The sequence below is a fragment of the Triticum aestivum genome, chromosome 5B (assembly GCF_018294505.1).
Source record: "Triticum aestivum cultivar Chinese Spring chromosome 5B, IWGSC CS RefSeq v2.1, whole genome shotgun sequence".
In the NCBI taxonomy this organism is placed as follows: domain Eukaryota; kingdom Viridiplantae; phylum Streptophyta; class Magnoliopsida; order Poales; family Poaceae; genus Triticum; species Triticum aestivum.
The window spans coordinates 633,213,339-633,227,893 of record NC_057807.1 but is presented as its reverse complement, the minus strand read 5'-3'; positions in this window follow the sequence as shown (position 1 = coordinate 633,227,893).

Genomic DNA, 14,555 nt, shown 5'->3' with positions numbered 1-14,555 from the left:
CGGGCGGCGGGGCGCGGGAGACGGGCTCGGGGGGCCGGCCACGGGCTCGCGGGCCTCGGCGGCGGTGCGGGGGCGGCCTTCCACGTGGCACGCTGTGAGTGGGCAGGGGCGGCGGCGGCTTTCGTCCGGTGCCGGGTGGACACGTCCGGCGCGCGGAGGGAGAGGCTAGGGTTTCGGGGATCCGGAAATTTCGGGGATATAATCTTTAAGGTCACCCGCGAGGAGGGGCCGGGTTACTCATAATGGTCATCACGCGAAGCCCAGTACCGAGCTTGAAGACGGCGGCTCAATGATGGGCCTAAGACCCGGAGATGGCTTAAGGCCCATAGTGATAAACCGCCGTATGGCAAAACTTGTAGTGTAAGGCAAGAATAGTTGAGAGTCCGAGCCGGACACTCTTATGAGCCGGCCGGGACTCTGAAAGCCGCCGGGCGTCAACCTCTCTATATAAAGGGACGACCCGGCGGTGGTTTAGGGACAAGTAAGTTCTCATCAAGAGCCAGGCATAGCAATTAAGCTCCCTGGTCATCGAAACCATAATCAATACCACCTCAACTGGACGTAGGCTTTTACCTTCACCGTAAGGGGCCGAACCAGTATAACCCTCGTGTTCCTTGTCCCGTTTAACCCCTTTAAGCTTCCTAGTTGCGATGGCTCCATGACTAAGTCCTAGCACGAGGACATCTGCCGTGACAATTCCACGATAGTTGGCGTCCACCATGGGGCCAGCGCACGGTGGATTTGAGTTCTTGAAGGGCAGCTTCGAAGGGCTCAAGGGATACACTGTGGGCCGGATGACCAAGAGTCGTCGCGACAAGCTCTACATCGACGATGCAACCTGGGGCCCCGACGCCGGCTCAATCGAGTACGTGTACCGGGTCCCCTTTGGCGGAATCCACATCTTCATTGGCAAAATTGGTGAGCCGGGCCCTGAGCCGGAACTCTGCACCGACCTCATCGAGACGACTCAGCGTGCACGGCCCGCCCGGGCTTTGCCTGCCTTGAAGCATGCTTTCGTGGGGTGTGTTCATGAAGGACTCTCTATAGGGTCTGGATCTGGTGATGAGACGGCCGCCGGCTCTAACAGCGAGTCATCCATGGATGAGTCAAACTCGTTGTATCAAATTCAAGATGGCAGGCTCAGGGGTTGTTCCGATGGTGACAGTATTCTGGACCCTTTTGAGCCGCCGAGCCGGGTTGGAATCTTCATGGCCGGTGCACAGCTTGTTCAAAACCCTGCCGCTGGGTCAGGAAACCCGGTATCCTCGCCGGCTCAGGTGCTGATGGATCTCACAGACAAGATGACGGCCCTATTGACCGCCACGGTTGACCCGGCGGATCAAGCTCAGCATGACGCGGAGGTGGCGCAGTTAAAGTTAGATCTAGTGAAAGCCAAGGAGGATCTGGCGGCGGAAGGGATCAGGATGGCTGCGGAGAGGGCGGCTCTCGACGCCCAGACTCAGTTGATTCAGGCGCAGTCCTTCCGGCTCACGATGGATCAGAACGCATCCAATGAGGTCATGAGAAGGAGGCATCAAAAGGCCCAATCTCGACTCCCTCCGGTCTACGATCCTCGAAACCTCTTCAACACGCCAGGTGCAGGGTCTAGTAACCCGCTGGAGATCATAGTACCCGGAGTTGGAACACCAATTTAGCCCCAGGTAATGGGACCGCCCCGGGTGAACCCTGCCCCGCCTCAGTACGTGCCAATACCACCGGGTCATTATGCCAACCCGCTGGAAAACATGGTCGCCGCAGCGGCACAGCTGGCGGCTCTCCCAATTGATGGCGATTCTCCAACGGCGGTTGAAACCCGCCGGGTCAGGGAGCTCCTTCAGACAGCTCTGGCGCAGCAGGAGGCGTACTCTTACAGCCGGGACAGGATCCATTCAACCCCTCGTCCAGGCCGGAGCCCGAGTTATAGCAGACACATGGTTTCAGCGACCGGCTCAAGTAATGTCCGACGCCATGACTTACCAACTGGCCATGGCCCGGCTCATAACGGGGCCTTTCATGCAACAGACCAAGACAGAGCACGGCAAGAGCCGGAGCAGGTGCCTCAGTTGACGTCTTACCAGACACCCCCGGCTTATCCGACGGCTTCTATCGACGTGGGCATCCCTACAAGGACTGGAGGTGTCCCTTGTTTAGTGCCGGCTCTCCGGAATGAACGTCTACCCAAGGACTTCAAAGGGCCTAGGAAGGTTCCTAATTACACGGCTGATTTGCAACCTGGAGCTTGGATCGAGAATTATGGGATGGCCATGGAATTGCTGGAGGTCAGTGAAGCGGCGATGGCCAAGTACTTCACCATGATGTTAGATGGGACTGCCCACACTTGGTTGAAAGGGCTGCCCCAAACTCCATCGGGTCTTGGGCTGAGCTAAAGGCTCGGTTCATCCAAAACTTCAAAGATACCTGTAGGCAGTCTATGTCAATTGTGGATTCGACTAACTGTAAACAGTAGGAGGGTGGGTCTACAACCCATTGGGTTCGCCTGGTCAAGGAGATAATACACTCATCTGATAAGATGGATGCCGACTCTGCAGTCTTAATGTTGGAGCAAAATTGTCGCTTCCTGCCCCTGAAGATGAAACTCGGGCGGCTCAAGCGTGATTGTAATGATATGGGTACGCTGATGGCGGCTCTCGTCAAGTATGCCGACTCTGATAGTACCAAGGACCCCGCGTCAGATGATGAAAGGACAGGGAAGGGAAAGAAGAACGACAATGGCAAGGGTCCTCAGCATAACCCAGCGAACCAAGGAGGTGGCAAGCGTAAGGCCGACGGCAGCCTAGAGTTTGTGGCCAACGCCAGCTCACAGGGAAACAACCAGCGACGCAAGGGGAGGCCGCCTCCCCGAGTCGGGGGGTCAGGCCCGACGTTGGAGCAGCTGTTGAATGAGCCTTGTCCAAGGCATGGCTCTAGGGAGAAGCCAGCTACTCATCTATGGAAGGATTGCGCAATCATGAAGGCCTTAGAATTCCAATGCCTTTAATGGCAACAATGGCTCGGGCGGCGGCTCAGGCGCTGTCGGTTTTCATGGCCCGGGCGGCGGCTCAAACTTTAATCCTTAGAACGGTCAAGGGGGCTTTAATCGGCAGTCTGGGCAGGGTCATCAACAGCAGCAGGGGGGTTACCAGACCAACCCCAAGCAGCTTAACGATGGACAGTATCACGTATTCACCACCAGTCTGTGTAAGCGAGATCAGAAGCTTCATAAGAGGGCTGTGAATGCTGTTGAGCCGGCGATTCCACGCTATTTAAGATGGTCTGAGCAGCCTATTGTGTGGAGTAGGGAGGATCACCCTCCCCGGGTTGATAATCTGGGTCACTTGGCCCGGGTGGTGGCTCCTCAGGTGGGATGATATAAGTTCACTAAGGTGCTCATGGATGGAGGCAGCAGCATCAACATCCTCTATTATGAGACTTTTCGTCGTATGGGGTTGATTGATAAGAACCTCAGCCAGTCCAATACTGTTTTCCATGGCGTGGTGCCTGGTAAGTCGGCTTATCCACTTGGTAAGATCGAATTGGAAGTGGCCTTTGGAGATGAGTACAACTACAGGGTGGAAAAATTGACCTTTGAGGTGGTCAAGATAAGAAGTCCGTATCATGCCATATTTGGGCGGCCGGCTTACGCCAAGTTCATGGCACGGCCGTGTTACGTGTATTTGTAGCTCAAGATTCCGGGTCACAATGGGACCATTACGGTTCATGGCAGCCGGAAGGTGGCCTTGGAGTGTGAGGAAGGCGATGCGGCTTATGCAGAATCTGTTTGCGCAACAGAGGAGTTGAAGTTTTACAAAGACAATGTTGACCCAACAAATATGACCTCTCTGAAAAAGCCGACTACGGAGCATGAGCCGGCAATGAAATTTAAGTCAGCCGATGAGACTAAGCTTGTTGATTTTGTTCCAGGTGATTCATCTCAGCAGTTTAGCATCAGTGCCAATCTGGATCCAAAATAGGAAAGCGCGCTCATCGAGTTCATCCGTGAGAATAGGGACATTTTGCATGGAAACCTTCTGACATGCCAGGTGTACCTAGAGAACTCGCTGAGCACACCCTCAATGTTGATCCAAAATTTAAGCCGGTCAGGCAATTCCTTCGGTGGTTTAATGAGGAGAGGCGGAAAGCCATTGGTGAAGAGGTGGCCCGGCTCTTGGCGGCCGGCTTTATTGTTGAAGTCTTTCACCCGGAGTGGTTAGCTAACCCGGTGCTCGTGCTCAAGAAGAATGGCACCTGGCGGATGTGTCTGGACTACACGGACTTAAACAAGGCATGTCCGGCTGATCCTTTTGCCCTCCCCCGTATTGATCAAATCATTGATGCTATGGCGGGCTGTGAGCGCTTAAGTTTCTTGGATGCTTATTTTGGATACCATCAGATTAAAATGGCAGTTAAAGACCAGGAGAAAACAGCGTTCATCACTCCCTTTGGGGTGTTCTGTTATGTGTCCATGCCTTTTGGACTCAAGAGTGCACAGGCGACTTATCAACGTTGCGTGCAGAACTGTCTTCATAACCAGATTGGGCGTAATGTTCATGCCTATGTGGATGATATTGTGGTTAAGTCCAGGGAGAAGGAAACCTTGATAGATGATCTGAGGGAAACCTTTGATAATCTCCGGGTCTACAAGATGATGCTTAACCCGGCCAAGTGTGTTTTTGGTGTTCCTGCAGGCAAGCTCTTGGGATTTTTAGTTTCTCATAGAGGCATTGAAGCTAACCCGGAGAAGATCAAGGCAATCACCTCTCTGGCTAAGCCGGCGTGTATAAATGATGTCCAGCGCCTGGCAGGTCGTATCGCTGCTTTAAGCCGGTTTATAAGCCGTTTGGGTGAAAAGGCCATGCCGCTGTACCAGTTGATGAAGAAAACTAACGACTTTATCTGGAATGATGCTGCTAATGCTGCTTTTGAGGATTTGAAGAGACAGCTGGCTGAGCCCCCAGTACTTGCTGCTCCGGTTGATAAGGAGCCCTTATTATTGTATGTAGCTGCTAACACACGGGCCGTCAGTGTGGCGGTGGTGGTGGAGCGCAAGGAAGAGGGTAAGGAGCATCCGGTTCAGCGGCCAGTTTATTATGTCAGTGAAGTGCTCATCGAGTCCAAACAGCGGTATCCACATTGGCAGAAGCTTGTTTATGGTGTGTTCATGGCAAGCCGGAAGCTTAAGCATTATTTCCAGGGTCACCCTATCACTGTAGTTAGTTCTGCTCCCCTTGGGGATATCATCCAAAACAGAGAAGCCACAGGAAGAGTGGCTAAGTGTCTATAGAGCTCGGGCCTCATGGTTTGAAATACGTGCCACGCAATTCTGTTAAATCTCAAGCTTTGGTGGATTTCATCAACGATTGGACAGAGCTACAAGTGCCCGAGGAAAAGCCAGATAATACATATTGGACTATTCACTTCGACGGGTCCAGGCAATTGGAGGGCTCGGGGGCTGGAGTTGTATTGGCTTCCCCTAAAGGTGACAAGTTTCGTTATGTGCTACGGTTGATGTTTCCTTGTACTAACAATGCGGCTAAGTACGAGGCCTTGCTCCATGGTCTTCGGATGGCTAAGGAGATGAGCTTGAGCCGGGTAAGGTGCTTCGGCGACTCAGACTTAGTGGATCAACAAGTGTCAGGCAAGTGGGATTCCAAGGACCCTCTCATGGCGGCTTATCGCAGTGAAGTTGATGCCATTGCTGGACACTTTCAAGGTTACCAAGTAGAGCACATCGATCGCAGGAAGAACGAGGCGGCTGATGCATTAAGCCGGCTGGGCTCTCAGCGAAAACCGGTGCCGCCTAATACTTTCCTGGACATCTTGCATAACCCTTCTGTTAAGGTACCTACAGAGGAAGATTTGGATGTCCCTGACCCGGAGGCATAGTTGGTGGCGGCTCTCCACATCACCCCGGACTGGACAGTGCCATACTTGGCTTGCATGACCCGGGGAGATTTGCCTGAGGACGAAACTTTGGCCAGACAAATAACCTGGCGGTCTAAGTCAATGGTTGTTATCAATGGTGAGCTACATCGCCGCAGTGTTACGGGAGCGTTCCAACGTTGTGTCTCCCCTGAGGAAGGTCAAAAAATCTTGCGTGAGATTCACGAAGGGGATTGTGGCCATCATGCCGGCTCAAAATCCCTTGTGGCCTAGGCTTTTCGTCATGGTTTTTATTGGCTGACGGCTCATGCTGATGCGGAGGACTTGGTCAGTAAATGTGATGGTTGCCAGAGGTTCTCACGACGGGCTCATGTGCCGGCTCAGGAGCTGAGGATGATACCAATCACTTGGCCGTTTGCGGTCTGGGGGCTTCATATGGTTGGGCCTTTTAAGAGGTCCAAGGATAAGAAGACTCACCTTTGGGTGGCAGTTGACAAATTCACAAAGTGGGTTGAGGCAGAGCCTGTTAGCAAGTGTGATGCAGCCACGGTGGTTCAGTTCATGAAAAGGGTGATATTTTGCTTTGGTTTTCCACACAGCATTATCACTAACAATGGGACCAATTTGTCTAAAGGCGCCATGGAGGAGTTTTGTCAACGAGAGCATATTCAACTTGATGTTTCATCAGTGGCTCACCCTCAATCCAGTGGTCAGGCTGAGAGGGCTAATCAGGAGATTTTGAAGGGCATCAAGCCCCGGCTTTTGGTCCCTTTGCAACGGACGCCGGGTTGTTGGGTGGAGGAGTTACACTCCGTGTTATGGCGCATCAATACTACTCCTAACAGGTCTACGGGTTACACGCCTTTCTTCATGGTTTATGGAGCAGAAGCAGTCCTCCCTAGTGACATCCGTTAGGACTCGCCTCAAGTGGCGGCTTATGTTGAGGCGGATAATGAACAGGCGCGCCAAGATGCTCTTGACTTGTTGGATGAACAGCGTGATGTGGCAGCAGCTCGCTCAGCGATTTACCAACAAGACCTGCGCCGTTATCATAGTCGCCGGGTTAAGTCCCGGGTCTTCCAGGAAGGTGATCTGGTGCTCCGGCTCATCCAAGATCAAACGGATGCGCACAAGCTATCCCCGCCTTGGGAAGGGCCCTTTGTGGTCAGCAAGAACTTGCACAATGGGTCATACTACCTTATTGACGTTCGGGAGCATAAAGATTCATGTAAGTCGGAGGAAGAGACCCGTCGGCCGTGGAACATAGCTCAACTTCAGCCTTATTACACTTGAGCCATCGGCTCTCATAATGTACATATTTCTATAACCATGTATATATGATGATAAGCAATAAAGCAGGACCTCTGTCCTTTTTCTCCTCCAAAGGTACATGTGTTGTTTCCATTACAAGATCACATGGTAACTTGGAGGTGGATCTGGCTTACGGTCGTATTCGAGTCTTGCTGTTAAACAATATAGTCACCTGGGGGCTTCTTGTTCAAACATAGGTCGTATTCGAACCAAAGAGAACATAGCTGTCGATACCCACTTCATTGGCAAAGTGTCGAGCTCATTGGGGAGTTTTCCTTGATCATATTTGAATCATAGCTCAACCCCCTTTGGGAACCGACGTGGATCGTATTCGAATCAGCGTCGTTAAACAACTTTTAAGGTCATTTGGGGGCTTCCTGTTCAAACATGGGTCGTATTCGAACCAAAGAGAACATAGCTATCGGTACCCTCTTGATCGGCATCGCCAAACCCACCGGGGGCTATATGATCGCATTCGAATCTTAGCTTAACCCCTTTGGGACGGGTCTCTGGTCGTATTCGAACTGGAAGCCCCTGAGTTTTGATTTTCTGATTTACAACAAGTTCTTCTGGTTGCCTCAATAGTATGTACGGCGGTTCTTATTCCGCCGACTTAACTTTGATTCACAGTGTTAGTCACACACAATCAGCATTATCAAAACTGATAAACCGGAGTTGAGGTACCAACCTCATTATCCGGGTTACATAAACCGGAAGCATACTTGAAGGCTTGTAAGTATACTATTATGGTCACATCAAAGATATAATTGTGGACCAGTCTTCGGTGACTTTGTTCATATTCCGGGTTATATATATGGTTTATAATTCTCAGTGCGGTAAGCCGCACAGAGACTTGTGACTTGTTTTCTATGCAGGATGGTTCAATACAGCTATTCGAGCTTAAGGAAAATAACTGATCAATTATAACCCGGTGGAATAAGAAGAAGCAGTTTTCAATGGAGCTAAGCATTCAGCACGTGCTCGACGGCACGACAAAATTAAGTATTTGTCCTACTCTATTACAAGACTCCCCGAGTCCAAAAGATGAGGCATTGTTTTAAGATGTAGTCATGAGCCGCCTGCAAGTCAAGATGCTTGTCGAGTTGAAGCTTCCGGCTCATCCCTCTCCGCTCCTCCGGCTATTCCCATGACCTGGAAGGTTGACGATTTCCAGTTAGTGCCGCTCAAAGCTTTGAATTGAGCCTCATCGTCAATTAACCCGGCCGGGTCAATGTCTGGGGCAAAGGTGTGCTTATGAGTCGGCGGGACCAAGCTGATGGCTTCATAACGCGGAGTGGGGATCCTCTGATTCTTTGCGTCGTAGCCCGGCTGGTACTTGGTCAGATCGGTGTCATTCCCAATCAGGGTGGCCACCGGGCGCACGATCTTCACACAGGCAGCAAAATCTTTTTGGTCGAAGGGGGTGCCGTCTTCCTTCAAGCTGGGGTATCCAAGTGCAATGTCAGCCGGGTCTAGCTCTAGAAGGAAAGCCTTGGCCCGGCTCAGAGCAGCTATGGCTCCGGCTCTTGCAGAGGCCCGTCGCAGCTCTTGGAAATGCTGAGGAAGAACGGCAAGCCGGCGAAGTACGTCCGCCAGGTGAGTCGGAACCTCATTGGATAGGGCCACAACGGCCAAGGCGCGCTGTAACCCGGTGTAGAGTTGCTCCACCAGGGTGTACACGGCCTTCAGCTTAGTCAGCACGTTCTGATTGAGTTTGGCGCTTCTGGGACTTGTTTAACAAAATAAGATAAGCCGTTAGCAATGATGGGAGTTATGAGACATAAAGACTGTAAACTTGTCCAAAGCCTGCAGAATGACTTACCGAAGATGGTGGCGACCATCTGTGACACATGGCGTTTTAAGCAGGAGAGTTCGGCGGTTCTCTCCGTCAGAGTTTTCTCCGCCTGTTCGGCCCGGCTTACCAGAGCAGCCTTCTCTTCGGCCCAAGTCTTCCTTTCAGCTTCAAATTTCTTCTTCAGCTTCTCTTGAGCAGCAATGCTGGATTCAGATTTTGCGTTGGCCTTCCGGGTCTCAGTTTCCTGAGTCTTCAGGCGGTTCTTCAGCTCAGAGATATCAGCCTCAAACTTCTTGCAAGCAGCCTGTACAATTTCCGGGTTATGGTATGAATAATTATTATGAAATTTTAAAGTCCTGAGCACTTTCCAAGAAAAGACACTTGGCACTTGGGGGCTAATGCATGTTCAAAGTTTCTATCTACAAAATTACCGGTTCATGAGGGTAAGCCGGAAGATAAGTCTACAACATATTCTATCATAAGTGGTAGACTTGGGGGCTAGAGTATGGTAAAGATGACTATGCAGTAAGCAATAGAGCGGTACCTCAGACTTCTGCTGTATCTGCTTCACCATATTGATCTCCAAGTCCCGGCTGCTGTGCACCTGATTGATATAGCCGGAGATGATATCTCCAATGCTCAAGTTAGCGTAGTTGGTGATGTCCAGCTTGGCCCTGCGGCGCTCTAGCAACTCTTCCTTAGCAGAGCACTTGGGCAGCGCAGTGGGTCTCCCCGGCTCGACAAACTCCGTTCGGGTGATTACCGCGTCCGAGTCATCGGCCGGCTGAGCCGGGCTGCAGGTCTCCAGGTTAGCAGAAGTTTCTGTGACTGGCTCGTCGCTTGGAGCGGTGGCAGGAGCAGAGGCAGCTGGCGGCTCTTGAGCTGAAACCTCCGGCTCAGTCATGACCGGCTCTTCGACCGGTTTATTCTTCTTCGCCCTCTTGCTGAGCTTTGCCTGGGCACTGAAAGGACAAAAGGTTAGTACAAAAGTATGAGTGAAAATAAGCACAACAAGAGATGATCATTATTACCCGGGTACGGTCTTGAAAGCCGGCAAGTTCGATTGCATAGAGTCACCAGAGGAAGGTAAAGTTTCCTGATAATTTGAATCAGAAGAGTTGAGCGGTTGACGTATAACGCCCGCCAAAGGATGAAAAGGATATAGGTTAGAGATAACCTCGGTCCGGCGCTTCCTTGTAGCTTCAGGTAAGCCGGAGGAGAGGTCTGCATCCTTGTTGGTCCGGGTGTGCCGCCGGCTCTCATGAATCTGTTGCTTCAAAAGAAATTGAGGATCTTGATAAGCTAAAGGATGTGAAAATCTTACTTTTCGGGTTACTCTTCGGACTTTCAGCCTTGGCAAGGGATCCGAGTCGGAGAAAAGTGTCATTACCTCTTCAGTCACCGGGTTACTTGCTCCGGTGTCATCCTGCTAATGATCAGTATCAATAAGGTGGATAGGAATAAACAAGAAACAAAACAAGAACGTACAGATTCAGGGGTTACCTCTGACTCGGAGCTGTCACTTAGTTGAAGCATCTCTAAGGCAATAGGGCTGCTTCCCTTCTTGCGGGGAGCGGCTCTCCTGGCGGCTTTCTTAGCCTTTCTGGCTTTTTTAGCCGCCTCATGGTCATACTTGACCTTCCAGAATTTATCATCAGCCTGAAAAATACAATGAAGATTTATTAAAGTTCAGATGGAAACTATTCAAAGGAAAACCAAGGTGTTCAGGTCAGTGGCTTACCGCTGGAGCCGGGTTAGCTTGACAGAAGGGGTTTAGGCCAGTTCTCCCACAGTTGGCTAAGCTCTCATTCAGGAGAGACTTGGTCATATCGTCCACAACGTTCTCAGGAAGATCGTTGGGGCTGTGCCGCTGAAGGTCATCCTTCCGGCCTGTGTAAGCACACATTATGCCGGGGCGGCGGCTCAAGGGGATCACCCACCAAGAAATCCAAACCCGGACTAGATCAATGCCGGTGAGGCCGTTTCCCAGGAGAGACTTGATCTTATTGCTGGTGGGGATCATAGGTTGACGTTCGGCCTGAGTTAGCTTATCCGGCAGCAAGTGACTTGGCTCCAGACGCTGGGCACGAAAGCCGGGCAGAGGGCTCTCGTCAGCCGGAGAAGTGTCCTGGCAATAAAACCACGTCTGGTTCCAGTCTTTCGGATGGCTTGGCGGCTCAGCGTAAGGAAAGAGGCAGTCTCTCCGGCGTTGAATGGAGATTCCACCAAGTTCCAGGCTCGGCCCGTTGGCGCACTCATTCTGGCGGTTCAGATAAAAGAGCTCTCTAAAGAGCAGCAGGCTGGGCTCTTCTCCAAGATAGACTTCGCAGAATACTTGGAAGTTGCATATATTTGACACAGAGTTGGGTCCTATGTCTTGTGGCCGCAGATCAAAGAAATTCAGCACATCTCTAAAGAATTTTGAGCCGGGCGGTGCGAAGCCCCGGCTCATGTCATCCGCAAATATCACCACCTCCCCATCCGTTGGTTGCGGTCTCTCCTCCGACGGATCAGGGGCACGATAAGACATGATTTCTTTCTTGGGCAAGTAACCCGTCTTTACGAAATCAGCTAAGGTGTCGTCGGTGACGTTGGACCTCATCCAGTTGCACGTGATGGGTGCTGTGGGAGCTTTGGGAGGCATTGTGAAAGACGAAGCCTATGACAAAAGGAAAATGTCCGGTTCAATTATAAGCCGGCAGACGTTTACAGTTTAATATTCCAATGGCGGCTTATGAGAGGGGCCTAATGACATATGGTTAAGTGCATCGGGTTATCTAAGCCGTTGCAAGTATTCATGAGTAATTCAAATTGTCTACAGCTTTATCATAAATGAGCCGGAAAATTTACGGCGCATGGCTTCTTTTGAGCCGGAAATGTGAGCCGCCATAGCTCAGTAGAGGCAATTTTTCACTAAGTGTGGTGAAAACAAGTTTCACTGATCGCAGTAATTATTTTAGATCAAACGGTTGGCTAAAAGAGAAAAAATCTCTAGACCTAGAACTAACGCAGAAGAAGCCCATGGATTCAGAATGGGATCTTCTTTCAAACAAATGGGATCTACTAGTGTCAAAATGGATGAGCAACAACTACCGCAGGAGCTCTGTGCTAATCTTGGATCGAAACATAACCATAGTGGCAGAACTACAGGGAACTTGCGAAGAACTTGCGAAGAACAGCGAAGAATAGTGGAACCCTAATGTGGATCTATGGTGGAGAAGTGCAGGGACTTACAGGTGCGGAGTTACGGCGGAGATCCGGCGCGTTTCTCTGGTCACGTCAGGGTGATGTAGCGGCCTGAGTTGGTGAAGATGAAGAAACCCGCAGCGGTGGCGGCGGCGGAGCTCGGGCGACAGCACAGTGGCGAGAGAAGGAAGAGGATGGAGGCGACGAGTGGCATGAGGCTCATGGGCCGGGCTATTTATAAGGCGAGGCTCATAAGTGGGCGCGAGAAACGAGGAGGCCACGGCGTGGTTATCTCACCATAAAAACGCATCGATTTTCGGGACGGCAATTAAAGATAAGATCCGTTGCGGATATGGTGGAGTAAAAAATGGACTTAATGGAAGATGACGTCATGGCGGGTTACCAGAAATCCAGAAGATGACATCACGGTGGGTTAAAGCCTTTGCACAGATGTAAGCCGGAAATTTTTTTTTCAAGAGGATTGAAGATTGACATGAACCGGTTCAAATCAATCTGGGGCCTAATGTTGAGGATATAACCCTTAAGGTCACCCGCCAGGAGGGTCCGGGTTACTCATAATGGTCATCACGCGAAGCCCAGTACCGAGCTTGAAGACGGCGTGTCAATGATGGGCCTAAGACCCGGAGATGGCTTAAGTCCCGTAGTGATAAACCGCCGTATGGCAAAACTTGTAGTGTAAGGCAAGAATAGTTGAGAGTCCGAGCCGGACACTCTTATGAGCCGGCCGGGACTCTGAAAGCCGTCGGGCGTCAACCTCTCTATATAAAGGGACGACCCGACGGCGGTTTAGGGACAAGTAAGTTCTCATCGAGAGCCAGGCATAGAAATTAAGCTCCCTGGTCATCGAAACCATAATCAATACCACCTCAACTGGACGTAGGCTTTTACCTTCACCGTAAGGGGCCGAACCAGTATAACCCTCGTGTTCCTTGTCCCGTTTAACCCCTTTAAGCTTCCTAGTTGCGATGGCTCCACGACTAAGTCCTAGCACGAGGACATCTGCCGTGACAATTCCACGACAGGGAGTCTCACATATTTATAGGTAGAGGGAGCTAGGAGACTCCAAATTGAGCACGGTTTTAGCCCAGAGGATCGTGATTGAACGATCGAGAGCATGGAGGTGTCTTAGATGGGTTTTGGGCTGTTTTGAAGGGGTGTTGGGCTGCAACACACAGAAGGCCTTCGCGGTTACCCAATTAACTGTTGGAGTATCAACGACCTCCAAATGGCACGAAACTTGGCAGGTTGTCTACCGGTGGTATACCAGGGCCACTTGGCAAACCTCGATCCATCCCGAGAATTTTTAACACCCGCTCACGAAAAGAAACAAGAGGGGTGCGCCGGAGGAGATGGGAGTGTCGGATTGCAAAACAGACAACGGGGAAAATGCTCGGATGCATGAGACGAACACGTATGCAAATGAGATGCACATGATGACATGATACGAAATGCATGACATGAATAAAATTCAAACGAGAGACAAAACCCAACCACGGAGGGAATATCATAGCACATAGCCGAAAAATGGCAGGAGTCAGAGTTACAAATATGGAATGTTACATCCGGGGCGTTACAAGTATCGTTCCATTTCTCAAGTTCATGTTCTATTCTTTCCTTGTTTAGCTGGAGTGCTGCCTAAATCCTTTTAGTCTTATTCGTTTCTTATCTCGTTCTAACCGGAGTGGTTTCAGAGTCTATCTGATTCCGTGAGCATTTGATTCTCGTCATTCTCGTCGTTCCTCTCTTCTTCTCAGTGTTCTTGACGTTGTTCATCCTCACTGTTTTGTTCTTATTTCACCTCATCCCTTTCCCTTCCGTCTCGGTTCTAAGATCTCGGGACGAGATCTCTTATTAGTGGAGGAGTGTTGTAACGCCCCGGATCCGATGCGCCAGGTGTTGGCCAGTCATTCGCCTTTGTTGCCATGTCATTTGCTTGCGTGTTGCATTTTGTCATGTCATCATCTGCATTGCATCATCATGTTTTTCAAAACTTGCATCCGGTCCTTTTCCCCATTGTTCGTTTTGCGAGCCGACACTCTCGCATGCACCAGCGTACCCCTCTTGTTTATTTTCGTAAGCGGGTGGTAAACGTTCTCGGAATGGACCGAGGCTTGCCAAGTGGCCTTGGTATACCACCGACAGACCACCTGTCAAGTTTCGTTCCATTTGGAGGTCGTTTAATACTCCAATGGTTAACCGGGTAACCGCAAAGGGCTTTTGTGTGTTGCAGAAAAAAAACCTCCAAACAGCCCACTAGCCCATCCAAACCCCCTCCATGCTCTCGGTCGTTCGATCGCGATCATGTGGGCGAAAACCGCACTCCGTTTGGACACTCCTAACTCCCTCTGCGTATATATTTGCA